Here is a 17,080-nt window from a genome sequence, read left to right as displayed (position 1 = left end):
CAAACCAAGGTGAGTTCACACTCTTACCAAGGCATGGGATTCCCGGGGTTTGGGGGCGTGTGTTATCGATTTCGGCAACAGCTAGGAAAAACATCTCCCTTTAGTGGAGTTTTCATACAACAACAGTTACAACACCAGCATACAAGCCGCTCCATTCGAGGCATTGTACGGACGTAAATGCCGGTCACCTTTCTGTTGGGCGGAGGTGGGGGATAGTCAGATCACAGGTCCAGAAATGGTAGTTGATGCTACTGAACGGATTGCACAGATACGACAACGCATGGCGGCAGCTCGCGACCGTCAGAAAAGTTACGCTGATAAGCGCAGGAAACCGCTCGAGTTCCAAGTTGGGGATCGAGTGCTACTCAAAGTCTCACCCTGGAAGGGTGTAGTTCGTTCCGGTAAACGGGGCAAGCTCAATCCGCGGTACGTTGGACCGTTCGAGATCATTGAAAGAATAGGCAAAGTGGCCTACAAACTAAATCTACCAGCTGAACTCGGTGCAGTTCACAATGTTTTCCACATGTCGAATCTGAAGAAGTGTCTGTCAGATGAGACCCTCATAGTTCCCCTGAAGGAACTCACTATCGACGAACAGCTGCATTTCGTCGAGGAACCAGTTGAAATCACGGACCGGGATGTTAAGGTCCTCAAGAACACTAGAATACCTCTTGTACGAGTTCGTTGGAACTCCCGTCGTGGCCCAGAGTATACCTGGGAACGAGAAGATCAAATGGAACTCAAATATCCCCAGTTATTTGGAAACCGTGCAACCACTACTGAGGCTGAAGCTACTACAGAATTTCGGGACGAAATTCCAAATCAACGGGGGGATGATGTGACACCCCAGGAAAACCAGTAAACGATACAACTTAACTAGCTTCCTCAGTAACCGCATGCTAAATTTCGGGACGAAATTTCTTTCAAGTTGGGGATAATGTGACAACTCGAGTTTCCGAGATTCTACTTTCGCATTTATTGCACGTTCACTGTTTGTTTAGTTGTTTACTTACACAATTTGTTGCTTTGTAACTCTAAACGTTGTCATTCGATAAAGTGTATTGTGATTGTTGCATGGTTATGTGTTATTTTATGAATGATTGAAAATACATGAACTTGGTGATGAAACTGTAAATTATATGTGGAGTGGGTATTTTGTGTAAAGAATGATACTTAGGGGTGAGTAGAGTAGATTGTGAAACCTTAACAACTCTTAACCCTAATCTTCTTCACTAATCATATCACAAAAACAATATACGTACTTTCACATCCTCCAATCCTCTCTACAGTCATCTCCTTCATCATTGGCACAAGCTCTCAATCATCAATCTCGATCTTTCAATCCATCTAGAATCAATCCAAGGTAATTAGTTAATGATTATTTGTTGTTATAAATTCTTGATTATGTGATTCATGTAAACCCTAGTTCTTCACCTACTAGTTCTGTGTTTATTGATTGAATTTTGATTATTGTGAAATGATGTTGATTAGTTGTGTAATCGTTTGCCTGTTGTCAAGATGCATGATATGTTAGAATTGTTGATTGATAATTGGATTACAGCACTGGCCAATATATGAAATTAGGGTTTTTGATCGTAGTATGTAACTGTTCCATTGCTTCTGTAAATGGTTTTGAAATTCACGTATGTCGATAACTCGGAGATTGTGTCAGGGCTTTTGTGAGGTAACACACTCAGAGTTTTTACCATGCTTGATTTATCTGAGTTTTGATTAATACCATGTTGTCCGAACTTTATTGTTGAAACAAGGAGTCCGAATTTTAAAAGGACATTAAGTCCGAATTCTTGATCATGTAACATGTAAGGTCCGAATTTTAGTGGATTTGTATGTGGTCCGAGTTTTAAAGGTGAGCCTTGTCCGAATTTCTGCTTGTATAAGTGTTGTCCGACTTTTGCTTATATATATGTGTGTCCGACTTTTATAAGGTATAAGGGGGTCCGACCTTTTAATGAAATAAGGGGGGGTGTCCGAGTTTGTTAAGTTGAATACTAGTCCGACTTTTAAAAGAATAAAAGGTCCGAACTTGTGAAGCCTTGAGTCCAATTTTGGCAAGGCTTGTAAGGGGGTCCGACTTTTGAATGGACAAGGGAGTCCGACTTTTATATGGACAAGGGAGTCCGACTTTTACAATAACATAAGGGTCCGACTTTTAATTTGTGTTGTCTGGTCCGAATTTGTGAAGGGAAAACATGTGGTCCGACCTTTTGCTAGATACATGTGTAGTCTGAGCTTTGTTAATGGTTATATAGTCCGAGTTTGTTGAGTTGTTAACAGAATCAAGCAATTGTTGAATGAAAAATACCTATTCTGCCACCACTGTATGTATGTTACTGCATGTGTATGTTACTGCATGATGCTGTTTGTTACTGGATACTGCATGTATGAACAATCTATGCCATGACATTCTGTACACAGCTATCACATGAAACACAGTTGTTTGGACATCAAGGGGGTATAAACCCTAATTGAACGTAAACGCTTACATCGAATTTATGTGCAATGTACCTTAGGTCGTGTATAACGGACTTAACCATTAATTAACACTAGAAGCAATAACATACCGAGCAAACCAAGGTGAGTTCACACTCTTACCAAGGCATGGGATTCCCAGGGTTTGGGAATGGGATTGAATGAATGAGGTTGAATAGATACCTGTACTTACACTGTTACTAGACTATCTACCATCGTCCTCGGATGCGCAGGACACATACGTAAAACCTACGTATACTTGTACTCATCATTGTCCTCAGGTTGCGAAGGACACTCACGTAAAACCTACGTGAACTTATACTCACTACTGCCTCGGTTGTGTCAGGCACTTGCGTAAAACCTACGTAAACCCCCGCGTACCCCTGTCCTCGGTTGTGAAGGACACTTACGTAAAACCTACGTAAAATTTGTACGTACTACTGTTCTTGGTAAGAAGAACACTTATGGTTACAAATAGTCTAGTGTATATGCAATTATGGGAAGCCCCCACCAATAGAACATACTATCGGCCCAGTAGAGCCACACGTTACGAAAGGAACTTACTATAACAAACTTACTTACTGTGAACTCGCTCAACTAGTTGTTGACTCTCTGTTACATGCCTTGCAGGTCGTTAGGTATACATGGAGCTTGCACTGGGAGGCGCGGTCATTGTGGACAAGGATCGTGAATGTTTGATTTAAACATTATGACATTACATACTTTATTTGTGAATGGGCTTTTACTCATACGCTTCCGCTAAACTTTGTTATTATACTTATGTTTTGGAACACCTTTCATATGGATTGGTTTGGTTTAATTACATTTACTTTTACTATTTACATTGTTCTATATGATTGGTGGCTTGATCCTGGTCAATCACGCTCCCAAGCGGTGATACTCCGCGTGTGGATTTTGGGGGTGTGACAAAAATAATTTAAAACGCGTTAAAACAGGATTAAAACGCTAGATAAAATACCCGGTATCCAATAAAATACGAGTTTAAGGCCTAGAATGTGTATATATATATATATATATATATATATATATATATGTGTGTGTGTATATGGGTGTGTGTAGGAGAGAGAAGGGCTGGTTGGCAGCCATGCAACACCCACTTTCTCACCTCTCTCTTCCCCTATTGGCTAAGGTGGGTGGTTCTTTATGATAATGTCATTTAAATATTTTCAAAAGCTTCCAAATCCAAGAAAAATGTCTAAAATAATCATCTTCTCTCTCTCTCTCTAAATTATTCAGCCGAAAACCTCCTTCAAACCTTCTTATTTTCGAAAATCTTGAGGTTCTTGCAAGAATCAACTTAAATCCAAGGTGCTTCCAAGCTATTTTGATGATCCAAAGGTGATTTCTTGGTGAAACAAGCTTTCAAACATCAAAAATCATGTCAAAACCCACTTGAATCCTGATGGTATAAAAACTAATCTTTTAAAAATATTCTTGATTATTTTTATGGAGAAGAAGATAGTAAAAGTTTCTCTTGTTCTTGGATTTGAACATAAACTTGAAAACTAAAACAAATGGGTTTTTAAGGAAAAATAAAATGGATGAATTTGTATGTATAGGTGTGGCCGTATGTGTATATATATATATATATATATATATATATATATATGTATGGAGTTTGAGTTTTAATTTTCTTGATGTTCTTGATTGATAAAAATCAAAAAGATGAATGCCCTCATGTTTAAGAGGTGTCAAATAAAAGCTTTTTGATTTGAAATGAGTTTATATGAAAGTGATGATTTGATAATGATCATAGGAAGATTAAAATGTTCTTGAATATTTGAATATGAGTTAAATGCATGATGAATATAAATTAGATCATAAGTAATGATGTTAATGTTGTATGAGTGCATTAGATGCACATACACGAACATGCATGATGATATGAAAGCATGAAATGATGATTTGAACATGATTTGATAAAAATGATATTTGATCAGATTATAAAAATTAAAATATGATTATTTTGAAGTATTTAATGATATAAAACTGTCACACCCCGACCGCGTTAAAACAACAAACCGCGGCGGAAACGTCGGGGAGTGATGCGACAGAATTATTGTTTCAACAACCATGGTAATTAAAGTTATGTATTATTGATTATAGAGTTTACATTGTCTTTGAGTTCAAACAAAAATAACATAATAACTGTCTTTTAAGTCACTAAGGCCCGAGTCCGCCTAAGTGAAGCATAGACATCATCATGCATTAGCACCTGAAATCACATGTAAAAATAGGTACGTCAGCATAAAAATGCCTGTGAGATACATAGGTTTTGTTGATGCAGGATTCATGACTTGTGGTTTAAAAAGTGTTTAACAAAATGTAGTCATGAACCTTGTAAAATATTTTATGAAATCTTATGAAAATCGATATGAAAATCAAATGATGATGAAAGAACAATGCATGGTTAAATGAATAACCAAGTAAAAGTGAATTTGTATAAAATATGTACTTTGTAAAATAATGTCATGTTCTTGTATAAAATGTTTATGCATAAACCATGTTCAATGTCATGTGTAATATGTATCATGTATAACAAAATGAAATGCATAACAAGTAGGAAGACATCTACTCAAACTATGTGATGATATCAATGTGAAAACAATGTCATGTATGGTGTATAACTAGAAATTACTCAACCCCATAGGAAAAAAATGTACAAAACAATGTTTTTGAATAAACCTAAGTTTGAATCAAATGTTATGTTTTGCAGAAAACAATGTTTTATGATTACAAACATTTATGCAGTAATGTTAATCGCATACATCAAGCCTTGCGACTGTGGCGACAAACCTTTAAACAAATTAAAGGTTCATCTAAGTTATGTATATCGGATTCTGTCATTCCCAACTTCCAAACAAACCTAGGAAGTCAGAAATGGGAGTTGTCAATTCCAATGGTACCATTACATACTACCGAGCGGCGTAGCTAATGTTAATGAATGTCTTATTGTCCCAATTAAACACACCAAATGTCATAACCAATGTAGCATGTGAAAACCATGTACTAAGAATGCTAAGTAAACATGCCTAGTAGAAATGTTCATGTAAAACAATGTGCTAGCATGCTCAGTAAACATACATAGCAGAAATGTCATGTAAAAAAAACAATCTGTACATATGCTAAGTAAACATATGCAACAAATGTGTAATAAATCAATGTGCTAGCATGCTTAACATACATAGCAAAATATAATTGAAAACATGTACTAGATATGTACTAGGTGAAACTAGCATGTTTATGTAATAAAAGCATGAAATACACGAAAGTAACACGTATGTACATGTGTATCACCCCCAAAGTATTTGAAAACGGTAAAAGAGGGGAACTATGTACTCACTTGGGATTGCCTAATAGTTTTGAGAATAAGACCAAATACGGCTTCAAGGATCACGAATCAACCGGCAGCTAGTATAGGTAACTGTGTTAATAATCGGATCCTAAATCGGGAGATAGGATAGAATGAGGTTCTATAAATCAAATGAGTATTTGAACTCATATGGTATGATTTAATAGACCTTACATTCTGATTTGAAAGTCTACCTAAGTGCTTTTGACCCGTTTCGACACATTATGGTAACATAAGCAACTATAATGCGTCGTTTGCGTAAAACTATGTTCGGATGGTTAACTATGTGCTATGTCAAGTCTTACATGCCCAAATATACCTAAACATGTTATTAAATCAGATTATATGTCAAAAATATGTTCACATAAGCAAAATACGGATTTATGCTTCAAAAGGGCATTTTGGTCATTTCCTATGGGCATATAAGCTAACTAACAAATGACTAACCGATCCTATGTGATCATAAGGTATAACCTCAGAGGTTATTCCCTATGTAACTATGATCACTAATCAAGCTTGATCAGATCCTAATGATCGACCAAACGGGTCGGGTTCGAAAGTCTAAGCGGTTGTTTAGACCGCTTAACTTATGACCCTAAACAAGCACAAAACTAATAGTGACGAGTTAAACATGTCAAAACATGTTTAACCTACTTAGAAAACTGATTTGGTATCAGAACAAAGTGTTTTGATACCTAAAAGTAGTTCCGTGGCAAAATGCGTGCTAAAACGCATTTTGACCGAAACTTTGACTCGTCACTACACCTAGTTAACGTGGTAATCAGTAGGTATAATCACTAAGGATTATAACCATCGTAATTACAATCACGTTACAAAGTTCAAACGAACTTTGCGTTGACCATTGACTGGTCAAACTGAAAGTCAAACACTGTTTGACTTTTTAAGCTAGAAAGCAATAAAAGAATGAAAGAAGGCTTACAAAAGGTCCTTGCTTGAACTTGATCTTATAATTCTCAGGTATGAAGTTTATAAAACATCAACTTAGAGAATTTAGATCAAGTGTGAGTTGCAACAATGAAAAAGCTTGGCTATTTATAGTTGTTGCAAACTCACAACATCAAGACATGTATTTGTGTGGCCAAGAAGCAAGAAATCATGGCCCTACAATTGTTACAAGCAGGTTTAAAGCCTTGGAGAGGTGTTAACTTGGTTAACACACCAAGAAATTGACATAAACAACCCCTGAATTATCAAACAGTTGCTGATTTCAAGTTTATGGTCGTTGGGCATATCACGCGGCCCGTGTAGGCTGAGGGACAGGCTTACGCGGCCCGCCTGGTCCCTGCAGCTCAGCAAAAGTTTGATAATTTACAGCATAGGTCCCTGCATGTGTTCGAGTCCATTTTAAGCACTTTTGACACCCGTTAAGCCATTTTTATGGCTCTACAAGGTCAATAAAGTATAGAGGACTCAAAATGTGCTCGGAAAACTCTCGGATGTCGGCTCGTTCGGTCGTACAGTCACTTTATTCGTTAAATTACGACAAAACTCAAACGAACGCGAAAACGAACCAAATTAGGCGACGAATGGTATTTTTGCATGCTGATCACTAAAATTAAAATATTTTAGTGTGTACAAAAATTTTGGATGTCCAGATGTGGTCAGAACGTAAGATATGCGCGAAAATGCAAACTTACGCCGTTTTTGACACTTTTAGCCCATGTAAGATCATATAAGCATGTTTTCGCACACCGAACCTATCAAAGCTTATTTCTAAGATATGTTTAGGTTATATATGGTATGTTTAACTTATGATCATGTTCTGGACTGTATGTTGCCTTACGAAACGACAGACTTTTGCAAGTTGACGCAAATAGTCCCAGAGAGCGAATAAACTTGTTTTTGCCATACCAAAGCCTTCAAAACTTATTTCTAAGTTATGTAAAGGTTATTTAAGGTATGTTAAGCTTATGTTGCTGTTCCGGAGTGTTTGTCGCATTAAACTGATTGCGTTTACGCACCAGTTCGCGTTAAAACAACAAACCGCGGCGGAAACGCCAGGGAGTGAATGCGACAGAATTATTGTTTCAACAACCATGGCAATTTAAGTTATGTATTATTAAGATTAAATTTTACATTGTCTTTAAGTTCAAACTAAAATAACATAATTAACTGTCTTTTAAGTCACTAAGGCCCGAGTCCGCCTAAGTGAAGCACAAACACCATCATGCATCAGCACCTGAAAACACATGTAAAAATAGGTACGTCAACATAAAAATGCCTGTGAGATACATAGGTTTTGTTTATGTAGATTCATGACTTGTATTTGAAAGAAGTGTTTAATAAAATGTAGTCATGAACCTTGTAAAATGTTTTCCTTTGTAAAACCATGTGAAAATCGATATGAAAATCAAATGATAATGAAAGGAAAATGCATAGTTAAATGAACAACCAAGTAGAAGTGAATTTGTATAAAAAAATGTATACTTTGTAAAACAATGTCATTTTCTTGTAAAAATGTTTCATATCTTGTCCAAGTGATTTAGATAACGCAACAATGTATGATACGATAAAAGCACTTATATATAGGAAGTACCAGCGGTGTATCTACCATGCTTTTACCATATAACACATAGCCCTGTTACATAAGTCACTTATTAATAACCAACCAAAATGTCATGTTAAATGTCAAAATGTTTATGTATAAACCATGTATAATGTCATGTGTATAACTGTATCATGTATAACTAATGAAATGCATAGCAAGTAGGAAATCATCTACTTAACTATGTAATGCTATCAATGTGTAACAAATGCCATGTATGATGAATAACTAGAAGCTACTCAACCCAATAGAAAATGTACAAAACAACGTTTTTGAATAAACCTAAGTTTAAATCAAATGTTATGTTTTGCAGAAAAACAATGCTTTATGATTACAAACATTTATGCAGTAATGTTAATCGCATACATTCAAGCCTTGCGACTGTGGCGACAAACCCTTAAACGAATTAAAGGTTTATCTAAATTATGTAGTCGGATTCTGTCATTCCCAACTTCCAAACAAACCTAGGAAGTTGGAAACGGGAGTAGTCAATTCCTATGGTACCATTATATAAGTCCGAGCGGCATGATCAATGTTAATGAATGTATTAATGTCCCGATTTAACATACCAAACGTCATAACCAATGTGGCATGTGAAAACCATGTACTAGGAATGCTAAGTAAACATGCCTAGTAGAAATGTTCATGTAAAACAATGTGTTCCATATTCTAAGTAAACATATGTAACAAATGTGTAATAAAACAATATGCTAGCATGCTTGACATACATAGCAAAACACAATTGAAAGCAGGTACTATAAGTGTACTAGGTGAAACTAGCATGTTTATGTCATAAAAGCATGAAATACACGAAAGTAACACGTATGTACATGTGTATCACCCCAAAGTATTTGAAAACGGTAAAAGAGGGGAACTATGTACTCACTTGGGATTGCTAATTAGTCTTGAGAATAAGACCAATTAAAGCTCCAAGTATCACGGAATCAACCGGCACCTAGTATAGGTAACTATGTTAATAATCGGCTCCTAAATCGGGAGATAGGATAGAATAAGGTTCTATAAATCAAATGAGTAATTGAACTCATATGGTATGATTTAATAGGCCCTACATTCTGATTGGAAAGTTTACCTATGTGCTTTTGACCCGTTTCGACACATTATGGTAACATAAGCTGCTATAAGGCGTCGTTTGCGTAAAACTATGTTCGGATGGTTAACTATGTGCTATGTCAAGTCTTACATGCCCAATTATCCCTAAACATGTTACTAAATTAGATTACATGTCAAAAATATGTTTACATAGGCAAAATACGGATTTTAGCTTCAAAAGGGCATTTTGGTCATTTCCTATGGGCATACAAGCTAACAAGCATATTACTAACCAATCCTATGTGATCATAAGGTATAACCTCAGTGGTTATTCCCTATGCAACTATGATCACTAACTAAGCTTGGTCGGATCCTAAAGATTCCCAAACGGGTCGGGTTCGGAAGTCTAAGCGGTTGTTTAGACCGCTTACCTCACGACCCTAAACAAGCACTAAACTAATAGTGTCGAGTTAAATATGTCAAAACATGTTTAACCTACTGATTTGGTATCAAAACAAAGTGTTTTGATACCCTAAAGTAGTTCCGTTGCAAAATGCGTGCTAAAACGCATTTTGACCGAAACTTTGACTCGACACTACACCTAGCTAACGTGGTAATCAGCAGCTATAATCACGAAGGATTATAACTATCGTGATTACAATCACGTTTCAAAGTTCAATTGAACTTTGACTTGACCAATTGATGGTCAAAACCGAAAGTCAAACTGTTGGCCAAACTGTTTGACTTTCTGCACTAACATAAAGAAAAGCAATAAAAGAAATGAAAGAAGGCTCACTTAAGTCCTTGCTATCTTTTCTACAAAGAAGACAAGTCCCAAATCAGCTTGAGAAGCTCCAAAGCAGATATGAGAGGAGAAAAGAGAGGAATGAGCAATGAATGAGTGAAAGGAGTGGGTTATATATAGTTTTTCGCAAACCGTTAGGATCGTTTCTTGGAGAGGAGGGCATGATCCAAGCCATACAAGTGTTAAGGACTGAGTGGGGGACTTGGAGAACACACAAACCAGCCCCTAGCATTGAAAACTAGAGATCAAAACCAACAAAAACGAGCTAAATGACCAAATTCAATGTTTCTGTCTGGCATGCCCACGCGCCCCGCGTAAGATATGGCTAAGGCTTACGCGCCCCCCTGGCCAACTTTGGCAGATTGGCAGTTTTGGTCCCTGCAGCTTAGAAACTTGCATTTCGGCCCATTTTTTGACACGTTTAAGCCACGTTAACCTCATTTCAAGGCTCTAAAATGAAGTTAAAGTATTGGGAACTCAAAACATGCTCAAAAACATCTCGGATGTTGGTTCGTTTCGTCGTACGATCGCGTTGTTCGGTTAATTACGACGGAAGTCGTAACGGGTGTGTGTACGATCCAAAATGCGCGACGAATGGCATTTTCGCGTCCCAATCACTAAAATAAAAATATTTTAGTGTGTACAAAAATTTTGGATGTCCATATGTGGTCAGAACGTAAGATATGCGAGAAAATGCAAACTTACACCGTTTTTGACACTTTTAGTCCCTGTAAGATCATATAAGCATGTTTTCGCACACCGAACCTATCAAAGCTTATTTCTAAGCCATGTTTAGGTTATATATGGTATGTTTAACTTATGATCAAGTTCCGGACTGTACGGTTCCATACGAAACGGCAGACTTTTGCAAGTTGACGCAAATAGTCCCTGAGAGCAAATAAACTTGTTTTTGCCATACCAAAGCCTTTAAAACTTATTTCTAAGTTATGTAAAGGTTATTTAAGGTATGTTAAGTTTATGATGATGTTCCAGAGTGTTTGTTGCGTTAAACTGACTGCGTTTACGCATCAGTTCGCGTATAACTTCCCAGAAAGCGATATAGAGTTCAAAATCGATCAAAAATCAACATGTGCATAAAATCAAACATAAATGACAAACATTGGGATCAAAACACACTGTTTTATGAATATTGTATTGTTCAGAGTTTGCAAAATGATTACACAAGCACAGATGTCACAGTCTCCCCTACTTTAGGAAATTTCGTCCCGAAATTTATTTAGAGGAAACTTGTGAGAATAGATGCGGATATTTCGCTTTCATCTGATCTTCACGTTCCCAAGTAAACTCTGAGCCACGTTTAGATTCCCAGCGAACTTTGACCAACCGAATCCTCTTGCCCTTCAACTGTCTGAATGAACGGTCCACTATCTCCACAGGTTCCTCGACAAAGTGCATTGTGTTATCCACACGAATTTCATCAAGTTGTATGTGGAGGTTCTCATCAGCTAAACACTTTCTGAGATTGGACACTTGGAATGTTGGATGAACATTTCCAAGTTCAGGAGGTAGCTCTAATCTGTAGGCTACTTTTCCGATTCTTTCAACGATCTTAAAGGGTCCAACATAGCGTGGTGCAAGTTTTCCTTTCTTTCCAAATCTAATCACACCTTTCCAAGGGGATACCTTGAGTAGGACGTGATCACCGACTTGAAATTATAAGGGCTTGCGTCGTCGATCCGCGTAACACTTTTGACGGCTTCTAGCTGTCTGTAGATTATCACGAATCTTCTTGACCTTATCTGTAGTCTCTAGAATGAGTTCAGGTCCAGTAAGCTAAGCTTCACCTATCTCATTCCAGCAGACCGGTGAATGACATTTTCGACCGTATAAAGCTTTGAAAGGAGCCATATTGATGCTAGAGTGATAACTATTGTTGTAGGAGAATTCGATCAATGGAAGATGCGAATCCCAACTACCACCAAAATCAATCACACAAGCTCTAAGCATATCCTCTAGTGTCTGGATTGTTCTCTCAGATTGACCATCTGTCTGCGGATGGTACGCTGAGCTCAAATGAAGTTGGGTACCCAGGGCAGATTGCATGGTTCTCCAAAAGCGAGACGAGAATCGTGCATCTCTGTCAGATATAATGTTCAAAGGAACACCATGTCGAGATACAATCTCATCAACGTATATCTTGGCCAACTTGTCAGCAGATAGATCCTCCCGGATCGGCAAGAAATGTGCTGACTTTGTTAGACGATCAACAACAACCCAAATGGCGTCATGACCTTTTTTAGTGCGCGACAGCTTGGTAATGAGAACCATAGAAATGTTTTCCCATTTCCAAACTGGAATCTTTGGTTGCTCCAATAATCTAGAGGGATGTTGGTGTTCTACCTTAACCTTAAGAAAAGTAAAGCATTTGGAAACATATAAGGCTATGTCTTTCTTCATACCCGGCCACCAATACTGGGTTAGAAGATCCTTATACATTTTGTCTGCACCAGGATGAATTGAATAACGAGACTTGTGAGCTTCATCCATAAGCAAGGTGCGAAGATTTTCAATACTTGGGACCCACAAACGGCCCATGAAATAGAATATCCCAAAGTCTCTCAGTTCAAGCTCAGGATTGGTATGACACGGTATCTCTTTACCCATCAAGTCTTGTGTAACACAAGTATGTTGAGCCTGAATTATTCGGGATTGAATGTCAGATCGAACCTGAACACAGTGAAGCTTGACATGTTCCTTACGACTCAATGCGTCAGCCACAACATTCGCCTTACCAGGATGGTAGCGATCTTCACAATCGTAGTCGTTTAGGAGTTCAACCCAACGTCGTTGCCTCATGTTAAGTTCTTTCTGATTGAAAATATGCTGGAGACTTTTGTGGTCAGTAAACACTACACACTTTGTACCATACAAGTAGTGTCTCCAGATTTTGAGACCAAACACTACTGCACCTAACTCAAGATCATGAGTGGTGTAGTTCTTCTTGTGTACCTTCAGCTGTCTTGATGCTTAGGCTATAACTTTGTTTCTTTGCATAAGAACGCAACCAAGGCCTAAGTTGGATGCATCACAGTACACGACAAAGTCGTCGTTACCCTCGAGCAAAGATAGAATAGGTGCATCACAAAGTTTCTGTTTCAATGTCTGGAAAGCTTCTTCCTGTTTGGATCCCCACTCAAAAGGTTTACTCTTCTGAGTTAAAGCAGTGAGGGGAACCGCAATCTTGGAGAAGTTTTCAATGAAACGACGCTAGTAACCCGCTAGACCAAGAAATGAACAAACCTCGGTAGGAGTAGCAGGGGTATCCCAATCCTTAATCGCACTGAATTTGGCGGGATCTACATGTATACCTTGTTCGTTAACGATGTGCCCCAAAAATTGAACTTCCTTAAGCCAGAATTCGCACTTGGAGAATTTGGCGAAAAGCTGTTCTTTCTATAGAAGCTCCACTGTAAGACGAAGATGTTGCTCATGATCAGCTCGAGTCTTAGAAAAGATCAAAATATCATCAATGAAAACAATGATGAACTTGTCCAAATAAGGCTTACAAACCCTATTCATCAAGTCCATGAAAACAGCAGGAGCATTAGTTAAACCGAAGGGCATAACTGTAAACTCATAATGACCATAACGCGTACGAAAAGCTGTCTTAGGGGTATCTTCTTCGAGAACTCGAAGTTGATGATACCCAGAACGTAGATCAATCTTTGAAAAGCAAGTAGCATCCTGTAGCTGATCAAAGAGATCATCAATGCGAGGTAGGGGATATCGATTCTTGATGGTAAGCTTGTTAAGCTCACGGTAATCGATACACATTCTGAAAGATCCATCTTTCTTTTTCACGAATAGGACAGGAACGCCCCAAGGGGAAAAGCTTGGACGGATGAATCCTTTGTCAGATAGCTCCTGAAGCTGCTTAGACAACTCTTGCATCTCAGACGGTGCAAGACGATAAGGTGATTTAGCAATAGGATTTGCGCCAGGTACAAGATCTATGCGAAACTCAACTTGGCGTACAGGGGGTAAACCATGTAATTCTTCAGGAAATACCTCTGGATAATCCCGAACAACAGGGATATCTTGGATTGTCTTACCCTTGCCTTTATCCTCTACGACATGTGCTAAGAAAGCGACATACTTCTTGCGTAGATATTTGCGGGCTTGGGTACAGGACATGAGCTTAAGACCACTGACGGGTTTCTCCCCACGAACTTCTAAGATCTCACCAGTCGAAAACGGTATACGGACCAACTTCTCAAAACATACCACCTCAGCATGGTACTTAGATAACCAATCCATTCCTACTATAACATCAAAGCTCCCGAGTTGCATCGGTGTGAGGTCAATAGGGAAAAGATGGTTATTGAGGTTCAACTGGCAATTTCGAAGAACTGAGTCGAGTACAACAGGTTCACCACCAGCGACTTCTACTGTCAAGGGCTTTCCTAGTTTTGTTCTAGTAGTCGCAAGCAAAGGCTCAAATGCTAAGGACACAAAATTCTTATCGGCACCCGAATCAAATAGAACAGAAGCAGGATGGTTGTTAACAAGGAACGTACCGTTCACCACTTCATTATCCGCACGCGCCTCATTTGCATTAAGATTAAAAGCTCTACCCCGGCCGCGTTAAAACAACAAACCGCGGCGGAAACGCCGGGGAGTGAATGCGACAGAATTATTGTTTCAACAACCATGGCAATTTAAGTTATGTATTATTAAGATTAAAGTTTACATTGTCTTTAAGTTCAAACTAAAATAACATAATTAACTGTCTTTTAAGTCACTAAGGCCCAAGTCCGCCTAAGTTAAGCACAAACACCATCATGCATTAGCACCTGAAAAGACATGTAAAAATAGGTACGTAAGCATAAAAATGCCAGTGAGATACATAGGTTTTGTTTATGCAGATTTATGACTTGTATTTGAAAGAAGTGTTTAATAAAATGTAGTCATGAACCTTGTAAAATATTTTCCTTTGTAAAACCATGTGAAAATCGATATGAAAATCAAATGATAATGAAAGGAAAATGCATAGTTAAATGAATAACCAAGTAGAAGTGAATTTGTATAAAAAATGTATACTTTGTAAAACAATGTCATTTTCTTGTAAAAATGTTTCATATCTTGTCCAAGTGATTTAGATAACGCAACAATGTATGATACGATAAAAGCACTTATATATAGGAAGTACCATCGGCGTATCCACCATGCTTTTATCATATAACACATAGCCCCGTTACATAAGTCACTTATTAATAACCAACCAAAATGCCATGTTAAATGTCAAAATGTTTATGTATAAACCATGTATAATGTCATGTGTATAACTGTATCATGTATAACTAATGAAATGCATAGCAAGTAGGAAATCATCTACTTAACTATGCAATGCTGTCAATGTGTAACAAATGCCATATATGGTGAATAACTAGAAGCTACTCAACCCCATAGAAAATGTACAAAACAACATTTTTGAATAAACCTAAGTTTAAATCAAATGTTATGTTTTGCAGAAAAACAATGCTTTATGATTACAAACATTTATGCAGTAATGTTAATCGCATACATTCAAGCCTTGCGACTGTGGCGACAAACCCTTAAACGAATTAAAGGTTTATCTAAATTATGTAGTCGGATTTTGTCATTCCCAACTTCCAAACAAACCTAGGAAGTTGGAAACGGGAGTTGTCAATTCCTATGGTACCATTACATAAGTCCGAGCGGCGTGATCAATGTTAATGAATGTATTATTGTCCCGATTTAACATACCAAATGTCATAACCAATGTAGCATGTGAAAACCATGTACTAGGAATGCTAAGTAAACATGCCTAGTAGAAATGTTCATGTAAAACAATGTGTTCCATATGCTAAGTAAACATATGTAACAAATGTGTAATAAAACAATATGCTAGCATGCTTGACATACATAGCAAAACACAATTGAAAGCAGGTACTATAAGTGTACTAGGTGAAACTAGCATGTTTATGTCATAAAAGCATGAAATGCACGAAAGTAACACGTATATACATGTGTATCACCCCCAAGTATTTGAAAACGCTAAAAGAGGGGAACTATGTACTCACTTGAGATTGCTAATTAGTCTTGAGAATAAGACCAATTAAAGCTCCAAGTATCACGGAATCAACCGGCACCTAGTATAGGTAACTATGTTAATAATCGGCTCCTAAATCGGGAGATATGATAGAATGAGGTTCTATAAATCAAATGAGTAATTGAACTCATATGGTATGATTTAATAGGCCCTACATTCTGATTGGAAAGTTTACCTATGTGCTTTTGACCCGTTTCGACACATTATGGTAACATAAGCTACTATAAGGCGTCGTTTGCGTAAAACTATGTTCGGATAGTTAACTATGTGCTATGCCAAGTCTTACATGCCCAATTATCCCTAAACATGTTACTAAATTAGTTTACATGTCAAAAATATGTTCACATAGGCAAAATACGGATTTTAGCTTCAAAAGGGCATTTTGGTCATTTCCTATGGGCATACAAGCTAACAAGCATATGACTAACCAATCCTATGTGATCATAAGGTATAACCTCAGTGGTTATTCCCTATGCAACTATGATCACTAACTAAGCTTGGTCGGATCCTAAAGATCGACCAAACGGGTCGAGTTCGGAAGTCTAAGCGGTTGTTTAGACCGCTTACCTTACGACCCTAAACAAGCACTAAACTAATAGTGTCGAGTTAAACATGTCAAAACATGTTTAACCTACTGATTTGGTATCAAAGCCAAGTGTTTTGATACCCTAAAGTAGTTCCATTGCAAAATGCGTGCTAAAA

The sequence above is a fragment of the Helianthus annuus genome, chromosome 7 (genome assembly GCF_002127325.2).
Source record: "Helianthus annuus cultivar XRQ/B chromosome 7, HanXRQr2.0-SUNRISE, whole genome shotgun sequence".
Lineage (NCBI taxonomy): Eukaryota > Viridiplantae > Streptophyta > Magnoliopsida > Asterales > Asteraceae > Helianthus > Helianthus annuus.
This window is presented reverse-complemented; position numbering follows the sequence as displayed.